The sequence below is a fragment of the Rhinopithecus bieti genome, unplaced genomic scaffold (genome assembly GCF_001698545.2).
Source record: "Rhinopithecus bieti isolate Rb0 unplaced genomic scaffold, ASM169854v2 scaffold_11710, whole genome shotgun sequence".
NCBI classification, from domain to species: domain Eukaryota; kingdom Metazoa; phylum Chordata; class Mammalia; order Primates; family Cercopithecidae; genus Rhinopithecus; species Rhinopithecus bieti.
The window spans coordinates 299,544-319,013 of record NW_016806876.1 but is presented as its reverse complement, the minus strand read 5'-3'; the positions used below and the strand labels follow the sequence as shown (position 1 = coordinate 319,013).

General features: G+C 44.3%; 2 long non-coding RNA genes across 2 annotated transcripts in view; both read left to right on the top strand.

The window, feature by feature from the left end:
* Window positions 1-577: 577 nt before the first annotated feature.
* On the top strand, window positions 578-9,426 carry LOC108533550 (uncharacterized). Its single transcript, XR_001886761.1, has 3 exons — window positions 578-669; window positions 4,695-4,861; window positions 9,272-9,426. It is a non-coding gene; the product is annotated as an uncharacterized LOC108533550 (long non-coding RNA).
* A 7,958-nt stretch (window positions 9,427-17,384) lies between these two features.
* Window positions 17,385-19,470, top strand: part of LOC108533543 (uncharacterized) — a 44,548-nt gene continuing 42,462 nt past the window's right edge. Inside the window, exon 1 of the long non-coding RNA XR_001886759.1 lies at window positions 17,385-17,449. This is a non-coding gene — a long non-coding RNA (uncharacterized LOC108533543). The remainder of the gene's footprint in view (window positions 17,450-19,470) is intronic.

The window sequence follows — 19,470 nt, the reverse complement described above, 5'->3', positions numbered from 1 at the left end:
AAACCGTGTCTCACAAAAAAAAAAAAAAAGAAGAAGTTTTGACATCATGCGCCTCCTAGGGAATCTCAGGGTCCACAAACCACATTTGGAGAACCACTGGTTTCCTAAGTGAGCACACAATGTGTTAGTTTTTTAAAGTTCATTAAAGACTGGCCTCTTTTAAAATAAAAAGGCAATTAATTCTGTAACTCAAACTACTTAAACAAATATGATAAAAGTATAATAAAGGAAGATTTGGGAAATCTGAATCTCATTCACATTTATTAGAATTAGAAAACAATTTAAGTTCAAATCAGTTTAAATGCTATAAAATTTTTTAAATTCCTTCTTCAGATACATAGTAGCCACAGGACCAGCCTCGGGCCTATGTTTGCCAAAACCAAAATATTTTAAAATCCTACTATTTATATTTTTAAAATTAAAAGACATTTTATCCTATCAAAATTGTTATAAGGGACACATGGGCCCAAATGTGAACACTGCCATCTTAGGAGCTCTTAAAATGCTTTCTTGAGTGGATATTTATATTGCCTTTTTTTCTTCTTTCAGCAAGAGAAGGTTCCAGGGAAATCCTTTGAGCATGATCCCAAACGCGACTGTATTTTGAGATATTTCTGTACTCTTTTTCAAATCATAAAAGTAACAGCTCCATGTGCAATCGTAGCTTTGGTAAGGTATTTCTTATCTATAAAGCATCTTTAAGAACTGGCCTCCACACAGCATATGGCCATGTTTCTAACTAAAAGTAGATTCCTGAAATTATCATCAGATCTTTTAAGAGAAACCTGTGCAAGCAGCTAAACACACATATATGAGTTCAATCATCAGTATGGCTTAAAATGATGCCACTGCTTTTCTTATCACAGAATAATTGCTATTAAAGGCAGCAGGAGAGATTTCTGGTTTCTTCTTCAACAGATTCCAATGTAGGTCTAAGCTGAGTCCCAGGCCATATTCCCCGGGCACTTCTGTTGCATGCAGTGACTGGGAGCTGCTGCTCTGAATGCTTTGTTGTTCCTGCTGACCTCTTGTGCCTGCTCAAGATATTGCCCAGGAATGTGCTACCAGTTAATACTTGGACAAGGGCTTTGCTAGTGAGCTGCTAAGCCGTAGCGGTGTCCTCACCTCTACAATGTTCTCACAGAATTCCTGCAGTGAGACTCATTCTGAATATGAAGTTCTCTTCAGATGGCTGGGATTGGTTTACCCCTCCCCACACTAACCTGTAGAGGAATGTCAACCACGCAGCAAGGAGAGAAAAGATACTTAGAGCAATACCCTGTCCTTTAGCATCTGGCTAGAGCTTTGAAGAGAAGGCTTTTGCTGGGCACCTGCATGGAAACCCCTCCATGGGCAGTGGATCAGACGCAGGCCTCTTGATCGAGCTGCAGGCCCTTTGGAATGCTCAGCACATGCTGGTGGGAAGCAGGAGTGGAACTTCCAGCTGGAGAGAGAGAGAACTGATGCAGGAGGGAAAGCTGGATTGGAAGAAGGGGGAGTTCACTGTAGACAGGCTAAATTTGGTGTGCCTGTGAGATACGAGAGTGACCGTGTGCAGTCATTATTTGGATCTATGGGACTTGAGCATGAATCTGAACTGGAAATAAGGAATGAGGTATCAGTACCTGCTCAAGGCTGGGCACAGTGGCTCACACCTGTAATCCCAGCACTTTGGGAGGCTGAAGCAGGCTGATCACGTGAGGTCAGGAGTTCAAGAGCAGCCTGACCAACATGGTGAAACCCTGTCTCTACTAAAAAATACAAAAAAATAGCTAGGTGTGGTGGAGGGTGCCTGTAATCCCAGCTATTCAGGAGGCTGAGCAGGATGGGAACAGGAGAATCACTTGAACCTGGGAGGTGGAGGTTGCAGTAAGCCGAGATCATGCCACTGCACTCCAGCCTGGCCAATGAGAGCGACACGGTCTCAAAAAAAGAGAGAGTCGCTGCTCAAATGCAGAGAAAGTGTTTAGAATGAAAGTGGAGAAGCCGGGCATGGTGGGACACACCTATAGTCCCATCTACTTGGGAGGCTGAGGCAAGAGAATCACTTGAGATCAGGAGTTTGTGTCCAGCCTGGGCAGCATAGCAAGTCCCCATCTCTAAAGAGGAAAAGAAAAGAAGGTGGACAGAAGATAGCTCTGTAAGGACTACCAGCCTGTAAGGGACAAGCCCCCAGTAAAGTGGCTAGAGGGGGAGGAGGAAGAGCAGGAGAGGATAATAAAAGAAGAACAAAGGGTTCAAGATAGGAAAGGCTGTGGTCACAGTGCTAAATGCTGCCAAGAAGTTGTCTGTTCCATAAACACCCCCTGGATGCCGACACTGTGCCACTCTTCTAAGTGCTGGAGTATAGAAGACGACAGGTTGAAAACGGTCCTTTTCTTTATGAACTTATGTTGTAATGAGGAAATCATTTTTTTCAGGTAATAGCAAATAGCAAAACAATAAAGTAGGATAAAGAGAGAGGGATGGGAGGGGCTCACTAATTCAGATAGAATGATCAGGAAGAGCCTCTGTAGAGGGTCACATTTGAACAGTGACCTGACTATAAATCGAGGATGACATGACAGGCAGTGGGATGAGTGTGAAGACTGAGACAGGAACACATTTCATGTGTGTTCAAGGAACAAACAGCAGGGGCCCGCGTGGTGACAGGAATGAAGGAAAGAATGGAAGAGGTGAGGCCGCACAGGCAGTGCCACAGCTCACAGAGCCCTTTGGCTTGCAGGCCTTGGGAAGAAGTTCAGATTTTATTCTAGTTTGATGGGGATACTCGTAGTAGATCTTGAGCAGTGGAGTGCAGTGTTCTTAATTTAATAGGTTATGGTGACTGCTCTGGGGAGAGTAGACCACAGTTGGGAGGAAGGTTGGGGCAGAGAAGAGGACCAAGAAACAACTAGGGTGATATAGGTGAGCTGTGACCCATGGCGGCTCAGAATCTGAAGCAGGCAGCCTACCAGTGAAGGTGGGCACAGAGTGTTTGCACACAGATTGGAGCAGGGTAACTCACATGTAAGTATTAGTCCCCAGGAGCTAGGCCAATGACAATTCCCTGAACAAGATTAGGGTCAGTTTGGGGAGTGGAGCCTTGGGGTGAAGGGCTGTGGTTTGTAGGTGTCAAGACTGAGGACCTTGGCAAGAAGGAGTCTCAGGAGAGTGATGGGGGTGGGTGAGGTGGGTTAAGGAGGATGGGAGGTGAGGAGCTGGCAACAGGGCCTGATACTGTGAGGAAATGAGAGGATACTTCTGGGGAGCTGCGGGGAGCAGGGTGGGAACAGGAAACACATTTGTATTGGGGAAAATCTCTGGCAGAGAGGGAGAAAGTCTCCAAGAAGAGGTGATTTGGGGAACAGTGTTCTGCAATAGTGGGATGGGATCCACCGTGCTGATAGAAGAGTTGGTGTTAAAAAAGGAACTTCCTCACTGACCCAGGAGGACAAGTGGTATCTGTGAGTGTCAGCAGGTCCAGCTTACTAGTAAAGGTGACAGGAAGTTGAGGGCTCGCCAATGCTGTTTAAGTGCTCTCTAATGAGTGCTGTGGAGTTGAACCCTGGGAGGGAGTGTCATTCCTAGGATACCCGCTAGTGCCGAGTTAGGGGGAAAGAGAGCAGAATAAGAACATATCGTGTTTACCAGCCATTTGATTTTGAAAACACAGTTGAGTTCGGAGAACATTGCCAGATCTGAGCCGCCAATCTGATAACCTTCAGACAAGAAATGAACTCTCTTAAAAGGAACTGTTTTCCTTTGGTCTTGATACAAAGACGTCAAGTAGCATGGAGACATACTCTTCTGCAGAGCACCCTCTGGGATAGGAACGCCTCCCAGCTCACCTCTGTCACCTTCACTCAGCTGGTCCCTCACCCAGTTCTTTATAGGATAGAGATTGGATAGATAGAAAATACTTCCTGAGATTGTCTCACAGACTGCTTGTCTAGTTGAGAGGACCCCCAGGGATACAGAGGCCGACAGCTGCCTTAAAACCAACCGAATTGACTGAATGCCGATACTGTAGGACAAGAAATGAGTATTCATGAAGTGATTGTGGAGACGTGGAAAATAGGGGCTGTGAGCAGGACCCTCCTTTCATACACATGCATTCCTTATCAAGCACTGGATACGGAGATTATTTCTCAGCCACAGAGACCTGCACTTGCCATGCTATCTGCACGGCAGGCATTGGGAAGCACTCTTGAAACACAGTTCTTCAGCTGGTGTCCCAAGAGTGGGTTAGTACTGTGAAAAGGAGAAAACAGCAGTGTCCTCAGCATCACTTGGGTGTTACATATTCAAGCATGGCACACCTGTAAAATTTCCATCTACCTGCCAGCCAGGTGTGACACAGCACACGGACGGCACTGGAGCGTTTCCTGAACAACCTTAATCTGCACTGGGCCTGAGTTTGTGCTGCCTTTCATGAGTGTGAAGGTGCTGATGGTGCCTCTCTTCATGCCCAGGAATGTCCAGTCATCCCTGTGACCGAAATTGGGCTGGAAATGTCTATGGGCAGAGTAGGCTGCAGAGGTATCTGACTATGACTGTGATTTGGTCTCTTACTTTGAGCAAAGTCTCTACAGAACATAAGAATAAAAACACTTACTTTCTGGTCAAAACCAGAAGAAATTTTTCATTCTTAAATGTTCTTATCACCACGCTTAAACTGAAATGAAATTAAAGACCAGCATTCTATTTTGCAGGTGTACATCGAACGACTTTTAACTAGTGCTAACATCGATCTTTGTCCTACTAATTGGAAAAAGATTGTCCTCGGAGCCATGCTTCTTGCCTCCAAGGTTTGGAGAAACCATGGTCTGTGGAGTGTGGATGACAGCCAGATTCCCCAGGACGTTGCAGTTGAGAACATGTGAGTTTGTCAGATTTTGGCGAAATGTGTAACCAGTTTCCATACCTCATTGCTCTCCAACTTAAGACTGTAAAAAATATCTTTTTAGGTTTGATTGTGCAGGTAGAGGAAATAGGCATAAGACCACAGACTTCTCTCTATCCAGCTTTAGTGTAACAGTTTGTATTTTCCAGCATTAATGGGTAGGGCTTGATGTGTTATTCTTGTAATTACCTCCTGGATAAACTAAAAAGGATTTTTCTGATTGTGTTTTGGCAAACCTCTTGCAAGTGTACTATCAGAATGCCAGAGTACAGTAAATGTCTTTATAGCTTTTTAGAAGCTATCTGCAAGTTTCAGTCCCTTTTTAAGGGGCAAACATTTGGCCTTTGAAATAATTGGCCACTATTATGTTCCTAGAGACTCTGGACTATGGATAAGTTATAGCTTCAACCTAAGTCACCCATTGTGTAGTTGCTTTTGCTGGTCCTTTCCTCCCCTTTTATCTGAAGATCTGTTTTTATAGGAACCTTGAGATATGAAGTTAAATAGCCTCAGATTCCTGTGCCCGGGCCCCTCCCCATTGGGAGTGTTGCATGTGTTTGGAAATCAGCCTGATCAATTAGAAGCTCCAACTTTCACCTCCCGCAGCATGAGAAGCATTTCTGGGGCGTCTTCCCGTGCCCAGCACACTCACAAGGCTCCATGGGTACTCAGACATCCACAGCAGCACACTGAGGTCTGGAGTTGCCCATGACAGTGTGAGGAGCCTTGCAGAGTCATGGGGTTCTTCCCAGATGCACCAACATGACACTGAAACACAGGTTCACCAGGGCTCCCTTCCAATCCAGCCTCATGACTGCTGTGAAGGGAAGGGCCCTGGAGCTGGCAGGCAGGGTGAGCAGGGAGGCATTTCCAGCACAGCCTTCCTGGGTGCCCGCTAGACAGTCAGGACAGCTGTGTGGGCTGCATCTGTGCAAGATGAGGGAGCAGCTCTTGTTCACATTGAGCAACAGCAGCAGATCAAGATCATTCCAGGCATGGCACGAGTTAGTTTTGTGACCTTTGTCCGTGACTCCATATAATACTGTCATTCTGAATCACCTCAGTATGTGTCTGCAATTGAAGATACAGTGTCTATTGTAGATATACCTCAGTGTATATCTACGTTTAAAAATCACCCCTTTGCGGCTGAGCTCAGTTTCTCATGCCTGTTATCCCAGCACTTTAGGAGGCTGAGGTCAGTGGACTGCTTGAGCTCAGGAGTTGAAGACCTGCTGGGTAACACAGTGAGCCCTGTCCATACAAATTATTTAAAAAAAAAAGATTAGCCGAGCATGGTGGCAGGCAGTAGTAGTCCCAGCTACCTGGGAGTCTGAGGTGGGAGAATTGCCTGAGCCCGGGAAGTTGAGGCTGTAGTGAACTGTGATCACATCACGGCACTCCAGCCCTGGGTGATGGAGCCAGACCCTGTCTCAAAAAGAAAAACAAAAAACCATTTTAGCCACCACTTTGCTAATAGCGTAGACCAAGTGATCATGGTGATATTTCTGGTAGCCATTTTAGCAAAGAGTGTGACAGCAAATGAATTTGAAACTAATGGAAGTACTTTGGAAGTTCCAAATGCTAAAGTGGCCTTGATCATAGTCATCCATTTGTAAACTGGTCCCTTGAAGGAATCAAGATTTGTGACTGCCTGAGTTCTCCTTGCCTGCTGCCTAGCCAGAGCTGATTTTATTACGTCAGGGAAATTGCAATAGAGAAAGAATTTAGTTCATGCAGAGAGACCAGAGTTTTACTATTACTCAAATTAGTCTCTCTGAAAACTCTGGGATGGTGTTTTAAAGAATAATTTGGTGAGTAGGGGGTCAGAAAGAGAGGAGTGCTGATTGGTCGCATCAGAGATGGAATCAGAGAGAGTTGAAGCTGTCCTCCTGCACTGAGTCGGCTCCTGGGTGGGAGCCACAAAACCAGATGAGCCAAGTGTATTGATTGAGGTGGTGCCACCTGATCCCAGTGCAGGGTCTGCAAAATATCTCAAGCACTGATCTTAGGTTTCACAATAGTGATGCTATTCCCAGGAGCGATATTGGGAGGCTCAGACTCTTGCAGGCTTCAGCCTCTTGACTCCTAAACCATACTTTCTAATCTTGTGGCTGATGTGTTAGTTCTGGAAAGGCAGTCTAGTCCCTAGGCAGGAAGCAGGTTTGTTTTGGGAAAGGGCTGTTACCGTCTTTGTTTCAAAGTTAAACTATAAACAAAGTTCATCCCAAAGTTAGTTTGGCCTCTGCCTAGGAATGAAAAAGGACAGCTTGGAGGTTAGAAGCAAGGTGAAGTCACCTAGATCAGCTGGCTTTCACTGTCATTATTTTCTCAGTTGCAATTTTTGCAAAGGCTGTTTCAAATTTGTAATCATGAACACTTAGATCTACCATCGTGGCAGCTGAATTGTTCTCAAAACCTGCAGCTCAGCTGACTGGGGCTCTGAGTTCTAGTCACAGGATCAGAGAGCATGCAGGGATCTGTGCAGGTTTCCACAGAAGTGAGCTCCAGGAGCAGTGGGGCAGAGCCCAGCTCCAAGAAGACCAGTTCCAAACAGTGCTGTTGCTGTGTGAACGGAGAAACACCAGGAGCTATGCTCTGAACAGGCTGCTTCTGTTTATGATCTTGGGAAGTTGAAAAGCGTATGTCAAAGGTTTAATAGACATCTGTCTCTGCCCCCTGCTGTTGACTGTTTGCAATGGTCCCATTTTGAGTGTAAATTTAATAGTTTAAAAAGTGGTGTCTATAAGATTTTTCTTAAAACTTTCGAACATCTATCTGTCTCCCTAGAATGCATTTCCTTTCTAAAGAGTAAGTTAAACTACGTAGCCGCTATTTGGAAAATTTGCTGTCTCTGTAAATGGTATGCTATTCAATCATCTAGCCATTTTAAAAAACCACAAAGCCCAGAAGATGCATATTCTGTTATACACAGAATGCTTTTCTTCAGGATTAAATTTCTATTAGTATGTTAATTCTGTGAAGTACTGTATTTCTACACAGTTACAATGTACTAGAGAAAATAAAAAGGCATCGTGAAGGACCTTTAATTCCTGTAATAAGTCTAGTCCTCATTAGCTGTCTATTCATATACTATTTGAATTATAAATATATATATAATTCAAATTATAATATAAATCAACTTATATACACATTTAAATTTCTACAGACTTATGGACATGTGAACAGGAAATTAATTTTGGTAGGTTCAGCTGGGTTTTAAGCAGCAAATGAGATCACCAGATCTTGGCTCGTGGTCTAACTGTCCCCCTTACAGGAGAACATCAAGCATTTGTTGACTTAGCCAGTAGGTAAAATATTAAAACTTTCAAACCAAGAAACCAAATGTATTGTTCAGATAGTGATCATGTTTAAGCAATTAACTCATTACAGGGGTTACTCTGAAAGCAACCAGATTTACTCTGTGTACCTATTAATTTAGCCTTGGTGAGGACTGCTGGATGACCATGTGGCAGAGGAAGGCTCCCAGCCCTTTCCTCTCCCACTGCATTCAACTCCCCCACATGCTGTTCTGGCCAGGGGCGACAGATGCTGAGCACTTCAGGGTTGCATTCCCAACTCAGGAGCAACACTGTGTGTATAAGGCCAGGGCCCTCCTGGAAATCACATCATAAAATGGGTTTAGTCTAGCCAAAATGTCTCTTCTTGTTTTTTCTGCCTTTCAAACTTTAAAGAATATCCTTGCCTGTCATAGTGGCACTTTCAACTCTTCATAATACTGAGGTGAGCAGAAACCTGCATTCTGCCCCCTTGACATAGCCTTGTGTGCTGGAGCAGAGGGAAGGGGATTCTTGTTGCCATGGAATGTAGCTTGCTTACGTATTTATTTGGGATGAATCCTTCTTGTAGCCTTAGAGTTTTTCCTCCTCTGAGATAATAGGCTGGTTCTCCATGGGTCCATTTGTTGCCATGGAGATGCGCCCAGTCCACTTGTTGGTGCTTCTCTACTTCAGTAAGCTCCTTCCTGTTGTCATCCTGGTAAAAATGCCTGGAGGTCCTTCAGAGCTAATAAATGGCACCCGTCATTCTTCTCATGGGATTGCTATTGCGGGGCTTGTGAGTGAGCATGGACTTTGAGTTGTGCAGCTGCCCTAAGGGAACTCTGAAGAATGAGCCCCGAGCCTGTAGCAGGAGTACAGAAGAGGCTTCCACCTTTCCCTCATCCCAAACTTGGGGTGCTGGGATGCAGAAGAGACCCCAAGCAGCTGTGTCTCGTTTGGACATTAGTGTAGGGACCTGACCAGGCAGCCTTTATTTGTTTCAAAATAGAATTTAGAGCATCCTAGTAGCTCAGAATGATATTTTAAAAGATAACACACTTGACTAGAACTGTTCTATGTTGGTTTTATTGTGTTTCTCCTCCCCCAGGAGCAAGATGGAGAAGTGTTTCTTAGAGCTACTTGAGTTTAATATTCATGTATCTGCCGGTGTTTATGCAAAATATTACTTTGACCTGCGTGCCTTGGCAAATGACCATGACCTGTATTTTCTATTTAGTTTTCTTCACAAAGATAAAGCACAGAAACTGGAGGTAAGGATGTGAAGTCACTTAGTGGACTTTTCCATCTGCCACAAAAGACAACATCTGTTACAAAATCATATTAAGTAGTGATTAGGAAAATGAAAGCCTTAAAATTAACAGACTGAAAAGCTTATTTCTTTGGCATCGTATTTCTTATCTTTTTCGGTTTATAAAAGGATCCATATATATATATGGATCCATATGTATATATATATATTTTAGATGGATTCTCACTCTGTTGCCCAGGCTGGAGTGCAGTGGCACGATCTCGGCTCACTGCAAGCTCCGCCTCCCAGGTTCACACCATTCTCTTGCCTCAGCCTCCTGAGTAGCTGGGACTACAGGCACCCACCACCACGCCTGGCTAATTTTTTGTATTTTTAGTAGAGACGAGGTTTCACCATATTAGCCAGGATGGTCTAGATCTCCTTCACTTGTGATCCACCCGTCTCGGCCTCCCAAAGTTCAGGGATTACAGGCATAAGGATCCATATTCTTAATTAATTAATTAATTTTTTTGTTTTTTGAAATGGAGTTTCACTCTTGTTGCCCAGGCTGGAGTGCAATGGCGTGATCTTGGCTCATGGCAACCTCCGCCTCCTGGGTTCAAGCAATTCTCCTTCCTCAGCCTCCCAAGTAGCTGGGATTACTGGCATGCAGCACCACACCAGCTAATTTTTGTATTTTTAGTAGAGATGGGGTTTCTCCATGTTGGTCAGGCTGGTCTCAAACTCCCGACCTCAGATGATCCACCCTCCTTGGCCTCCCAAAGTGCTGGGATTACAGGTGTGACCCACCACACCCAGCCAACGATCCATATTCTTTTTTTTTTTCTGAGATGGAGTTTCACTCTTGTTGCCCAGGCTGGAGTGCAATGGTGCTATCTCGGCCCAGCACAACCTCTGCCTCCCGGGTTCAAGCAATTCTTCTGCCTCAGCCCCCCGATTAGCTGGGATTACAGGCATGCGCCACCACACTGGGCTAATTTTGTATTTGTAGCACAGACCAGTTTTCACCATGTTGGTCAGGCTGGTCTCCAACTCCTGACCTCAGGTGATCCACCCTCCTTGGCCTCCCGAAGTGCTGGGATTACAGGCGTGAGCCAACATGCCTGGCCAATGACCATATTCTTAAAGAATTATTGATATTCTTTCTGCTATGACCACAATGCAGAATATTTTAATTAAATTTAATCTGATTTTAATGGGTTTTGTTTTTAACCTCTATCTGTTCACACAGCAATACATGAGTAAATGCAATTATATTCCTGATTATACCTAGATACACAATGCACTTACCACTCTTGACTGTCTTTTACTTACAAAATTTGCAAATTTATGTCATTGTCTACTGTATGTATCATGGTGCAGTCCCATGAGTTTATTAGACAAAGCAGAAGTGGCTGAGAGACTTGTACCTAGACTGAATAAGGTACCAGTGTTTCAAGTGCTGATTAGGAAGGACATAGGTTTTTAATGAAAATGGTAACTTTCATGGGGCAATGTCAGATTTATGGCTTATGAACCTTGGTGAGTATCCAGGAAAATTGCAACTGAAATAGACACATACAAAATTGGCATTTCTCTGGTATCTTGGTGGTACTTTAGAATAATACTTTTTTCTACCACAATGTGCAAGTAAAGTAGCACCTTATGGTGCTTCAGTCATTAGACTTCTTGGATGTTCCAAAACAGCCCAGCATACACCTGTCTCATTAAAATTTGCTTTGAGTATGTAGTAACTAATAAGGATTGGGTAGAATTTGAATCACTGAGTAAATTGGTTTTTTGGCACAAGTGCATGTTTATTGTGTCAAAGGAACAAGTGCACAGGTAACAGATGATATAGTTGTTAGGTTCTTGTCACAATACTCTTGAAATCTTTGGGAGTCCTATTTTATTTTTTATGTGACTGTATCATCAAGCGATGAGCCCAATTTTAAAATAACTTAATAAAGTAAGTTCCTCTTGGTTCTGGCAATTTATTCACAGCCCTTAAAGGAGATCACCTTAGTGAATGGGCAAGGAGTAGCATCCTCAGAACCTGGCAGTGTAAACCTCAGCCAAAGCAGTTGCAAGGGGACCATCTAAAGGAATCTGTATGTGTGGCTTCCATCAGTGATGCCCTTTTAAAAAAATGGCTGGAGCCTGGCCGGGGCGTGGTGGCCTCACACCTGTAATCCCAAGAACTTGCAGGAGCCTAGCGGGTGGATCAACAACATCCAGAATGGAGAGCATCCTGTGCTAACACGGAGAAAAGCCTCATCTCTACCTAACAATACAAAAAATTGCCGGGGTTGGTGCGGCGCCTTGTAGTTCCCAGCTATTCGGAGGCTGAAGCAGGAAATGTGTTGAACCCGGAGCAGAGCTTGCAGTGAGCCCGAGATTGTACTACTGCACTGCAGCTGGAAAAAAAGAAAATTCAGCAGAGCCAAGACCTGTCTCAAAAAAAAAAAAAAAAAAAAGGTGGAGCCCTTTTTAAATTTTGTACCTGTTTCTGTTGACTTTACTTCCTAGGCTATGTTCACAGCCGTGGTAATACAAAGACTTACACAACATGCCGCTGCTATGAAAAGGGGCTATCAGCATGAACTTCATTTGGTATCTCGGGTGCTCTAATGCCATCTGTATCCTTAAAGAGAAAAATTAGCCTTATAAGGACCCTGAACTTCTCAACTGTGAAGACTAGAAACATTCACTTATCTGCTGAAAGAAAACAAAATTAGGATTTTCTTTTTCTTCTTCGTTTGTTTTTTTATTTGTTTTCTTGTTGTTGTTGTTGTTGTTGTTTAGGATTTTCATCAAGAGGAAGCATCTTCAATTTAGCCGCATTGTGGAACTGTGTCATGGTGGTATGAACCGTGGGTGCCAGGTGCTTCCTGCCCTTCCTCTTCCACTGGGTCCATATGGCATTCCTAGGGCACCATCTTCTTGAACAACTCCTGGGGAGAAGGAGTGTCACATGGACACAGCACATCCCAGCTCAGAGTCCACAGTCACCCACAGTCTCAAGCAGGTACCAGTGGTGTCCATAGTCACCCACAGTACCTAGCAGGTGACAGTGGTCTGAGCTGAGCTGGAGCTCAAAAAACTTTAGAATTGGCTCCAGATTTGTGAGAGCACCTGGGTTTGGTTCTCTGTCCACTGACGCACTGAATGCAGGATGGCCCAAAACTCAACAATGGTGTCAAGCATCAGGGCAAGGCTGTCATTACTGCAAGCACCAGGGTGGCTCAAGCCTGCTCATCTTGTCTTCGGAGGGAATCTGTGCATGTGAAATGAGGCCCCCACGTCGTGGTCATAAAGGGAGAGGTGAAATTAGCTCATCTTCCCCCAGGTTGATAATGGACAGGCCACCTAGGGAAGCAGTAAAAGACCTGGCCTTGGGATTGTTAGGGGAGCTGCAGAAGTGAAAACTGAATGTACCCAGTTCTGGGAAAACAACAAAGGAGGAACATCTGGGTTCAAAAGGTTATTAGAAGCTCATTTTCCCAGCTAATCTTGCCCTGGTGCATTGTATGGTCTCAGCACTTGTCAACAAGTCAAAAGCCCCTCAATAATTCTAACACGGACACACTGTGACACATTTTCCAGTGCACCTCAGTGGTTCCAGAGATTGCTGGTGCTGCCTGCATCTGTCAGTCTGTTCACATATGGAGAGGATTAGCAGTTCTCACAGGAGCAGCTTCTGCATCCTGAAGAAGTTTGCCCAGACAGTTCTGGTTGTAATAACTGATGGCACCCACTGACATGCAGTCAACAATGGGACTCCTATGGTGCACAGGACTGCACCCCTTCTCCATCAAGAAAGAATTTTCTGGCTTCTGAAATAGAAGCTGCTGAGGATCAACCTGCCTCAGAGTCTACAAGGGAAACACTTTCTGAGACTTTCTTTTTTCTTACAAGAACACCAGATCCCCACCAATGTTAGATGTTAGATCAGGTTTTTGTGCAAGGGTGGATGTGGGGGGCAGAATCCTAAGATGCCCCATGATCCCTGCTGTCTTTTGTTACACCCTGAATCCTCCATCATTCATTGGGTACGTCCAGACCTGTGCTTTGTTCTAGACATTTGAATAGGGTAAAGTGAGGGAGTGGCTCTCTGGGAGTTACCCTTCCTTTCCTTTTATCGGGAACAATAGGAATCCCTATTTTCTTTTTTGCGTTTACTTTCACAGTGCAGTGGTCTGGAATATCCCACTGTCGATCTGCAATTTCCTCCTCCAACCATAATCTATGACCCTTTATATGTAATTGAATATTTTCATGTATTGGCATTTTGTGTCTGAAGATAAAATATTAGACTAAACATGTTAAAACATTTCATGCAAAGCCTTCAGTGTTTGTAGAGTCTACTCTTTGGTGAATACACAAATTTATCTATTTTATATATTAAAAATTGTATTGTGATATTTTCTATCTTCACTTGTTAGACATCGTTACTTAAATTTTTCCAAAATTAATGATATTATTTCTTATATTTGATTTAAAATACGACTAGGATATTTGGATTGATAGTTGAAAATAAATGGCAAAATTAGAATTGCTGAAACCTAGCAATAATGTACTTAGGATGGGTTTATTATCTGTTATCTGTATCATTGTTAAATGTTTAAATTTCCATGAAAGCCTATACATAAGAACTTAAAATTTTGTGTAAATTTCTTCGTGTCCTGCACTTTAGCTCCACTGCATAATGAATAAAAGGAAAATGGATAGTCCTGAAGGAAGTTCTGCTGGACTCCTTCTTTTCCCTGCAACATGCAGAGAGGGTTTTCAGGTCTCCATGGGGTGAGGTGGCTGTGAGTTCCGGGAGAAGTCAGTGTGTGGAGATGCATTTTGTGGCCTCGTTTCTCCCTTGGGTCTTTCTGGTTGTGGTGGTGGCTTTCAGGATGGTGTCTGAGGATCCTCTCCAGGGGAGTCCTTCGCTTGTGAGGTCACCATCTGGGGAGGGCCCAGGATGTCTTGGGAAGGATTTATAGGGTCGCCCCTGTGTGAGAGAGGTGCCCTGTGCAGAGTCTCTGGGAAAGCATCTTTTTAGGGGTGGTTGGGGGAAGCCATGGCCTGAGTGGAGAGTGAGGCCTGGTCTCCCCTGCAGGGTGGGCGGGATGTCTGAGGGAGTGCTGGAGGGTCGCCCTGTGTTTTGGGGTGGCTGTGCGGGGTCTCAGTACAGCCCTCCACCCGAGGAAGTCATTGTGGAGACTCGGAGGTGGTTGGGACTGGGAAGGAGACAACCTGGGCGGGCGCCGCGTGTGTCAGCATGGCTGATGCCAGGAGACAGGTTTGGGAAGGGTCTTTGGAGGGGAATAATCGTGGAGTCCCCACGTTCCGGGTGGGGAAAACTCAGGGTGCTCCAAGGCCAGAGGTCAGTGCGGGGTGCGCAGGAATAACCTAGTGGGGCTCACAGGGGAATGACTTTTCCCCGAAGGGGTTACCGGTGGAAGGAAGGGGCCTCAGCATGTCCGGTCTTGCACGGCCCTTCTGTAGGGAGTCTGGGAGATAGATCCGTGGGGCCCCTGGGGTCGCCCCTACCCTGGGCGGGTGTTTTCCCATCGTCAGACCTTTCTGGGTCCCAGAGGAAGGAAGTGAAACCTGCTTCGCCTTGCGCACCACCCGGTGGAGGGGGCCAGGAGGCCTGGGCTCCCGCCTGCCACACATGGCGCTGGGCAAACTCAGTTCGGGGGAGTGGCCGGGCTCCTGGGCAGGGAAGCTCCTCCAGCCTAGGGGACAGCGGAGCCACCCCTCAAGCACGGGCAGCAGGAAGGGGCGGAGCTAGTCGCGCACCTCTGTATCCTTTTATTACGGAATTGGAATTGAGTTTACTTGGCACACAGTGCGGAGCAGAGGGTGGGGCCTGCGTGCCTCTGCTCCTTCTCTGCCAGGCGCAGTTTCTAGCACAGATCCCAGCCCCTGGGGCGCCTGCTGACGGGAGCGCGGCCTGATGCGGGGCTGGACCAGGGGCTCCGGGGACTGTCAGGGGACATCTGGGCCCTGTGAGGGCCGAGCCCGCCCCACAGGTCCTGAGCCAGCCAGCACAGGAGCCCGGTGCAGAACGTGGAGCTGCCGAGGTGGACAATTTTGCTCCAGAGTGAGCGGCGACAGGTGGAGCAACAAACAGAGGGAATGCGGAGGGCTGGCCAAAAGATGAAAAAAAAAAAAAGAAAAAAGAAAAAAAAAAAAAGGCGGCAAGTTATTGAATGTGGTAGTCATGGAATGTGGAGTTTTGTATTAGATTTGACTGTTTCATTGGGTTTACAACGAGTAACTAGAACACACCTTTAGGACTGGCGGTAGACAACTGTAAAACTCCAGACAACTGCAGAAAGGAGAGTCCTTGATAACCTTTCTGTGAGATGGCTCTTTTGAGCTGTGTTTGATAAGAAATATGCCCAACTCTACGAGTACAGCTTTCACATTCCAAACAATCTGAGTCACTCTGAGTCAGAGTGATCTTCAATAAATTACAATCATTTCCTTTGCTTTTCTGACCTGGTTAAACGATTCACATGGTTCCTACCTATTAATACCCCTGCATCAGTAACCAAAGCTTTGCGTGTTAGCTTGACGCCTCCCTTTTCTTTATTATGCTTTGAAATGGACAAGAAATAGACTTCATTTTTACAATCTGTGACTTGGGTTTCTGAAAATCTTAAACAACCTTAGTGTATGTGGACATATTAATTTTTTAAAACGCTTTACTGGTGTATATATCATATAATCACATATTTTAAGTACAACTCCAAGCTATTTAGTATATTTATAGAGCCATGCGAGCTTAATTACAACCTAAGTTTAAAATATTCCTATCCCTTAAGAGGAAAATGCATCCTATTTGCATTCACTTTTGCCATGTCAGATCTAGACAACAAGTTTCTAATAGCCAGGATCATGAATTATGTGGTGTTTTGGGTCTGGTTTCTTTCACTTAGCCTAATGTTTTTGGGTTTCATTTCTGTTGTAGCTTGCATCATTGGATCACTCCTCTTGGATGGCAAGTAGCATTCTATTGCAAGGACATTACCACGTTATGAGCATTCATATGAGAGTCTTTGTATGATAATAGGAATTTCATTTCTTTTGCATACTAACTTTGTGTTAGAATTTCTGTGTCCTATAATGATTTTATGTGCGACATTTTGAGGGATAGCCACATTTTTATTTCATTTTGTTTTCAAGGTGGCTGCAATATTTTACATTCCTATTTGCAGCATATGTGAGTTCCCTATTCTCCTGGCCAACCATATTGGCCAGGCTGGTCTCGAACTCCTGACCTCAAGTGATCCACCTGACTCCAAAGTGCTGGAATTACAGGAGTGAGCCACCGCACCCGGCCCGATTTTCTTTTACATAAGCCTCCACATTTGTTGAAACCATAGATTCTAAGTTGTTCTATCAAAGTGATAATTATAAAAATGTGATGTACTTAGTGTATAAATTTTAGGAAATTTCCCCTATTACTCTTGTTAGATTGAATGTGAGTGTTATTTTCAAAAAATGTAAATTAAATATATATGTATTGGATCTATATACGTATTGAAAATATAAATTGACATCACAGAGTAGACAGTTCATGGCAATGCTTTTTCTGAAAGCACCTGCAGAAATTTTCTCTCTCTTCCTTCTAGTTTCTAAAAAACTCAGAGACCACAGGGGAAAGGGGGTTCCTTGGATGCCAGATAATGCATGAAGCAGATTTGGTTACAGTAATTTTAGTATAATTCATTGTAAGGTGATGATCTCTAAGAACTTCCTTACAGTGGAGAAACCTGAAAACTCCCAGCAGCCAGCTATGTATGAAAGGTGGGGGCGGGACCACCGGCAGGGTGGGGCCTGAAGAGCCATATGCCTGGGCTCCCACATCACAATGGGAACGGGGCACGTGGAGCGTACTCTGGGCCTGATTGGTTCCTGGGAACCAAGACAGAGTTCCCCTTGTTGGCAGGGCAACCTCCTTCAGTTGCTGGGAAGCAGTGGAAGGAGGAGGAGCTCCCTCTGTGCTCTCTTCTCTGCAATCACAGCTCTGAGGTTTGTTGCATCTAGACCCATTCTAAATAAACCAAGCAAGTTCCCAAGGGATCTTTGCAGACATTTCAGCTCAGGGGAGGCAGCTGAGGCTGAGGTGGGGTGCGGCCTGCTAGTGGGGTGCAGTCCCATAGACAGGGGCTGGCCCTGCCAGCGTGCCTTTGCTGGGAAGAGGTGGTGTAGCAGGATGAACCGCAGACAAAACTCCTCAGACACTGGATTAAAGAAGGAAGTGGTTTTTATTCCGCGGGAGCATAGGCAGAGTCCGTCTTAAGAGCCAAGCTCCCAGAAAAAGAAGTTCCTAGCCCTTTTAAGGGCTTACAACTCTAAGGGGTCCACGTGAAAAGGTCATGATAAATCAAGTAAGCGTGAGGAACGTGACTGGGGGCTACATACATCAGCTAACACAACAAAAAGTTTTACGGTGCTTTCTCATACAATGTCTGAAATTTACAGATAACACCAGTAGTTTTGGTCAGGCGTTATTGTTGTTGTTGTTGTTGTTGTTGTTGTTGTTATTTTAACCACCAGGGCCAGGTGGTGGCGCCAAGGTCATCTAGCTATTTATCTTGCTTCTGTTTCTTTCCAACTTTTTGCTTTCTCCCTTTTCTCCTGTTTTATAAACTAGGGAAAAGGGGAGGTAGGGGAGAAGCTGGGAAGGACAACAGGAGAAGTGTTGGTCATTCTGGTCTCGAACTCCTGACTTCAAGTGATCTGCATGCCTCAGCCTTTCAAAGTGCTGGGATTACAGGCGTGAGCTACTGTCTGGCCAATATATTCTAACCAACCACAGGAAACAGTCTGGTATCAGGAAAGCAACAAGGATTACACATACTAGCAAACAAAGGTTTAAACCAGCAAACAAAGGTTTAAAACAGTTCTGAAAATGAAGTTAACTGTCTCGAGTCAAAGAAATAAAAAAAAAGTCAGTTTTGACCATTTATAATCTCTGACCTTTGTGGAGCTGGTAAGAATCTGTTGTAGCGCAGCTGCATACAGTACAGTCAGGCAGTTTTTTTTCACTTGGGTTCATTTTGTATCTTAATCTTGTATCTTTTGATTTCACTGAACTTTTTCTACTGGATTTTAGTTACTTTCTTACAGATTTTTATATAGAAGCTTATGAAATTTGCAATAAAAAGGAGTTCAGGGTAATACTATCAGCTTGAGTTGAATAAAGTGGTCAAAGTGGACATTCTTGTCTCATTTGCAGTTATAGATAAACATCCAGTCTTTATATATATATATACACACATATATATATACACACATATATATATACACACATATATATATACACATATATATACACACATATATATATACACACACACATATATACACACACATATATATACACACACACACACACATATATATATATATATAGAGAGAGAGAGAGAGAGATGAAGTTTCACCCTTGTTGCCCAGGTAGGAGTGCAGTGGCGCGATCTCGGCTCACTGCAACCTCCGCCTGCTGGATTTAAGCAGTTCTCCTGCCTCAGCCTCCTGAGTACGGGGATTACAGGCGTGCACCACAATGCCTGGCTAATTTTTGTATTACTAGTAGAGACGGGGTTTCATCATGTTGGCCAGACTGGTCTCGAACTCCTGACCTCATGTGATCCACCCGCCTTGGCCCCCCAAAGTGCTGGGATTACAGGCCTGAGCCATCACGAAGGCCAGTCTTTCAATATTAAGTAAAACATTAGCTGGAGATTTCTCTATAAGTGCTCCTTAGCAGTTCTGGAAAGTTTCTTAGTTGTTAAGGGTTTTATAATGAATGAGTGTTGTACTCATTATAAGGTTTCCCATGTCTACTGAAAGATTGCTTTGTTTTCTTTATTCTATTAATATTGTGTATTGCATTGATTTATTTTTGAATGTTAAGTAAACACGGCATTTGTGAAATAGTTTCTTTGGTTGTAGTATATAATTATTGTTATATATTGCTGGATTCAATTTGCTAGTACTTTTTGAGTATTCATCAGGGATAATTATCCAGATAATTCTTTACATATGAT